Genomic DNA, 6,000 nt, shown 5'->3' on the forward strand with positions numbered 1-6,000 from the left:
GCTTGGTTCTAGCCATTTTCAAATAATAATGTTTTTACAAAAAAACACACAATTTTAAAAATTATATTCGACAATTTGATACTACAAAGTCAAATGTTTAAATGCGAAATAAATGTGTTGTATTTATATTTATATGAAATTTCAAAATTTTTGTTGTCATATCCTATTGGATAGCTATCAGAGTATGGACTAATCAAATTGTATAGGCGTGGCTTAAAAAATCTTTAATGCTTTATATAAAAAGGCACAATTGTACCGGCGCTCACATACATTACAATACTTGTGAGGTTAACACACGTGTTATCCGTTCGTTAAAATATTGTAAATAATTTTTTATTAAAATGACTGGCAGAGGAAAAGGTGGAAAGGGTCTTGGAAAAGGGGGTGCAAAACGTCATAGAAAAGTTTTGCGTGATAATATCCAAGGTATTACAAAACCTGCAATTCGTCGTTTAGCACGACGAGGTGGAGTAAAACGTATCTCTGGTTTAATTTATGAAGAAACACGTGGTGTACTTAAAGTATTCCTTGAAAATGTTATTCGGGATGCTGTTACATATACTGAACACGCAAAACGTAAAACAGTTACAGCTATGGATGTTGTATATGCATTAAAACGACAAGGTCGTACTTTGTATGGTTTTGGAGGTTAAGAAAATATAATAATTTACTTAAAATATTTAGTAAATTTATTAAAGAATATTTAATACATCCGATAAATTTAAACAGGCTTTCCTTTTTGGGAAGCCACTAATTTTATTTATATAAGAGTAAATAAATTTGTTAATAAATATAACATATTATATAATTTGTTTACAACAAATTATTTTGTTTATAACATACATTACCAAATATTTTTATTTTTTTTTTTTAATGTAATATATCTGCAATAATAAATTATAATTTGTATATTATCTATTTTATTTTACAATAACTTATTGAATTTTTGAAAAAATTTTATTATAAATTAATATACTATTATATTTTTTATATATACAAGTTAAGAGTAACAAGTATCGATAGGAGATTATCGAATTTATAACTAATAAAACATTTCGCCTTAATCAAAGAAAATAAAGATTTTGCTATACCATTTTTTATACTTTCAATAAATAATTTATTATTAAATTTTTATTATTTCATTTATTTTTTAAAATTATTAAAAATATTTTTCTAATAATTATAAGCGTACATAAACAAGTAGTAAATGTAAAATGAAAATAATAAAGGTAATGTAATGCATTTGCATTACACTGATTTACGATATATATTCCGCGATATCCTTTATTATATTTAAAATTAATAATATTGATATACTAATAATAGATATATTCAAGCTATTAATATATAAAATTTTATATTAAATATGATATTAATAATTGTTTATTTAATTTTTTTGTATATATAAAAATAATTTACTCTTATTTAAAAAATTTGATGGCTCTCTTAAAAAGAGAGCCGTTTTTATATGTTGATGTATTTTTATGTTATCAATTAAATAATATTTTCGATTTATTTATTTTGAACTTGTATATTTTGTAACAGCTTTAGTACCTTCACTAACAGCGTGCTTTGCCAATTCACCAGGTAATAATAATCGAACTGCGGTTTGAATTTCCCGACTTGTGATTGTTGAACGTTTATTATAATGTGCTAAACGTGATGCTTCAGCAGCAATACGTTCAAAAATATCATTAACAAAACTGTTCATGATACTCATAGCTTTACTAGAGATACCAGTATCAGGATGCACTTGTTTTAATACTTTGTAAATGTAAATTGCATATGATTCCTTGCGCTTCCTCTTCTTTTTCTTATCACTCTTTGATATATTTTTTTGAGCTTTGCCAGCTTTTTTTGCTGCTTTTCCACTTGTTTTTGGTGGCATTGTTACAAACAATTAATATACACAGATAGTTACAGAACACCAGTCAGTATATGTATGAGCGTGTCGTGTATACAACTAGCGTATTATATACGCGAAGATGGATATAACAATAAAAATGAATACTACTCTCTGATTGGCTGAAAATAATACTATAAGGTGATTGGTTTATTTTTAAAGTTTTATATTTTATAAATATTATAAATTAAAATACCCAAATAACATTTTAAACATTTATGTTACAATCCCCGTAACGTACACATCTGTGTGATTATATTTACAAAAAAAAATATTAATTAAATAAATTTATTCGCTATGTCTGGACGAGGTAAAGGTGGTAAAGTAAAGGGAAAGGCAAAGTCAAGATCAAGCCGAGCAGGATTACAATTTCCTGTTGGAAGAATTCACAGATTATTACGAAAAGGAAATTATGCTGAACGAGTAGGTGCTGGTGCCCCAGTATATTTGGCTGCTGTTATGGAATATTTGGCTGCAGAAGTTCTCGAGTTAGCTGGTAATGCTGCCCGTGATAACAAAAAAACACGTATCATTCCACGTCATTTACAATTGGCAATTCGTAATGATGAAGAATTAAATAAATTATTATCTGGTGTAACAATTGCTCAAGGTGGTGTATTACCAAACATTCAAGCAGTGTTATTACCAAAGAAAACTGAAAAGAAAGCATAAATTAAAAACATTGCATTAATTTTTATAATAATAATACATCGATCATAGGCCTTTTAATAAAAGGCCACAAATTTATTTAAAATAAGAGTAAAAATTATTTTTATAAATAATATATTATAATATTTTTTTAAAGAATCAATTTAAATAATTATAAATTAATGATTCTTTTTTTTTTTTTTCTTTTTTATATGTTATTATGGAAATAATTCATCATATTATGATGACATTTAGGTAACATATTATAAGAATATTCATAAAATATTATCAAAATAATATTGTATTATGATGATATTTAGACAAAATATTATAAGAATATACACAAAATATTATCAAAATAATATCATTAGATAACAAAACTGTTCATGATACTCATACCTTTACTAGAGATAAAAGTATCAGGATGCACTTGTATTAATACATATTATCACAACATCACAAAATATTTTTTAAAAGGAAAAATTTTTTAAAAATTATTATAAAATTTGATTGAATTAAATTTCAATTTATTTTTTTAATAATTAAAGAAAAAAAAAAGCATATAAACTTTCTATTGAAAATGTTATTTTCAACTAGATGGCCAAGTGAACTTTGTTACACAAACAATATATGACGTATTCGTTATTTAAATAATCAGTATCCTTTGATATTATATCAATACGTTACTCTCTTCTTTTGATACATATTAATAAAATTTCAATTTATAAGATTTTATGTCAATTATATAAATAATATTATAAATTTTCTAAATACATAAGTTAAGTAACAAAAAATTTGAATAACAAGATAAATTTATATATTATGTTTTAATACTCGATACTATAATATATCGCATCCGTTACCAATTATTCGGTATCCTTTGATTTATACACAGAATGAACCAAAAATATGTATCAAATTTATTTTATTTATTTATATATTTAATATTATTATTATTATTTTATATTACAAAGTTTCTTAACGAAGCTTACAATGATTTCTCATATCGTACTTAACAAAATTATTTAGATCATATAAAATTTAAATTGTTAAAAAATTTTTATATTTATTATTATTATTTATTTTTATTAAAATTACATAACATAAAATTAATAATATTTTAATAATTATATAAATTAATTCTTATTTAAAATAATCTTATATTAATCTCAACAAATACTCTAATAATATATTTTGTCATAAATTTTTTTATATTTAAAATAAATATTATAATATATAAATACTTATATCAGTATAAAATTTCTTTATATAATTATGAAAAAATTAATTTAATAGTTAATTATTGATATTAATGCATAAATAAAAGTATTTTCTAATGAAATATATTTTGTCAATGTTCGATTAACACATTTCATAATAATACGTTTTCATTATTGACAAAAAAAGTTTTTCTAAAAATGAAATCTTATACTATAATATATATATTTATATATTAAATTTTTTAATTATTTATATACTAATAATTTATAATAAATCGATATTAAATAAAAAATAAAAATATATACTTTTTAAGTTTACCTTAAAAATATTATTGTTTTGTATGATTGAAATAATTAATATTAAACTATGTTTATTAATAATTGTTAATAAAAAAATTAAATATATTTTAATTTATAAAATAAATATTATTATTAAATTTATAATTTATTATTTTATATATTATAGAAATTGAAAAAATAAATCATGTTTACTACGACAGTAAATTAGAAATACTATTTAATTTTTATGTGTTTTCTACATGGTACTTTGACTTACATAGGGACTTATATTATTGTGAATAATGATATAATTGAAAACCTTTATTTTTTATTTGATAGAATTATTATATTTTATCATTTAAATATTTATAATAAATACATTATTTTTATAAAGTAAAAAATATGGCCGAAGAAAATTCTACAGCTGTTGCAGCAACTGCGGTTACTGCTGCTTCTACAACACCAACAAAAAAAGCAACAGCTTCTGGTGCTAAACGTACAAAACAACATTCAAAACCAACACATCCACGTACATCAGAAATGGTTGTTAACGCAATTAAAAATTTAAAAGAACGTGGTGGTTCATCATTACAAGCAATTAAAAAATATTTAGCTGCAAATTATAAAGTGGATTCTGATAAAATTTCACCATTTATTAAAAAATATTTAAAAGCTGCTGTAACTGAGGGAGCCTTGGTACAAACTAAAGGTAAAGGTGCATCTGGTTCATTCAAATTGGCTGCTTCCGCTTCATCTAATTCTTCAGCTAAATCAAAAGTATCCAAAAAAGAAAGTGGAGCAAAAGGTTCAGCAAAGAGTGCTAAAAGTAAACGGGCACCAAAAGAAAAGAAAGCCACAACTACATCATTGGCAGCCAAAAAGCCTAAAGCAAAAAAAGCGACTCCATCATCATCAACTGCTGCTAAAAAAGTTACTGCAAAATCATCAGCGGCATCAAAAAAAGCACCAGTTAAAGCAAAACCAGCAAAAAGTACAAAATCCGCTGCCAAAAGTAGCCCTGCTCGTAAACCGAAAGCACCAAAAGCTAAGAAAGCTTCTGTTGCCAAATCATCTCCTACAAAAATTAAAAAAGCAGCACCAAAAAAGAAATGATCTGTTACTTTAATAATATATTGAAATATTTCATTATTTTTGCTAAAAAATGAAAATAACATAGGCCTTAATACAGGCCACAAATTAATATTTGATAAGAGTAAATTATTTTTTGTATAAATATTTTATAAAATAATAGTTTAGAAACATTTGCCACAGTCAGTACCACGGATGGGTGGCCACTTGAGAATACTGTGTGCGGTTGCATTTTTATTTAAAATATATGGTATAATAAATAAGTATATATTTAAATTGATTACTTCATTGAAAATTTTAATAATATACTTTAATATTAATGATATTTATGAAAAATATATATTTGTAAAAATTTTCATTTATTACTGGCAACAGCCATACCACGTTGAAAACACCGGTTCTCGTCCGATCACCGAAGTTAAGCAACATTGGGCACAGTCAGTACTTGGATGGGTGACCGCTTGGGAACACTGTGTGCGGTTGCCTTTTTATATTAAAAATATAAATTATTTTTCTTCTTTTCTTTTTTTTTACACACCATATATAAATATATGTTATTTAGAAATGTAAACCTTTTATATTATTCATCAACAAATAAATATTATTTTTTGTATAAAATTTTATTGCATTTATAACTCATATCATGGTTACTTTAAAGCGAGAAGTTTTTTTAATATTTCAAATGAATATAAAATAATATAAATTTTATGAAATTTATTTATTTTTAGAAATAGCAATCGCTTATAATTATAACAAAATTTTAATAATGTTTAATTTTATTTCAATAATTTATATTTATATATATATATATATATATATATATAAATATATATATATATATATATATATATATATATATTT

The 6,000-nt window shown here is 23.2% G+C and overlaps 1 non-coding gene across 1 annotated transcript; it reads left to right on the forward strand.

Moving 5' to 3' along the window:
* Positions 1-5,506: 5,506 nt before the first annotated feature.
* Positions 5,507-5,625, forward strand: LOC123303641. Its single transcript, XR_006535745.1, has one exon. It is a non-coding gene; the product is annotated as a 5S ribosomal RNA (ribosomal RNA).
* The last annotated feature ends 375 nt before the right edge of the window (positions 5,626-6,000 follow it).

The sequence above is a fragment of the Chrysoperla carnea genome (genome assembly GCF_905475395.1).
Source record: "Chrysoperla carnea chromosome X unlocalized genomic scaffold, inChrCarn1.1 SUPER_X_unloc_112, whole genome shotgun sequence".
NCBI lineage: Eukaryota > Metazoa > Arthropoda > Insecta > Neuroptera > Chrysopidae > Chrysoperla > Chrysoperla carnea.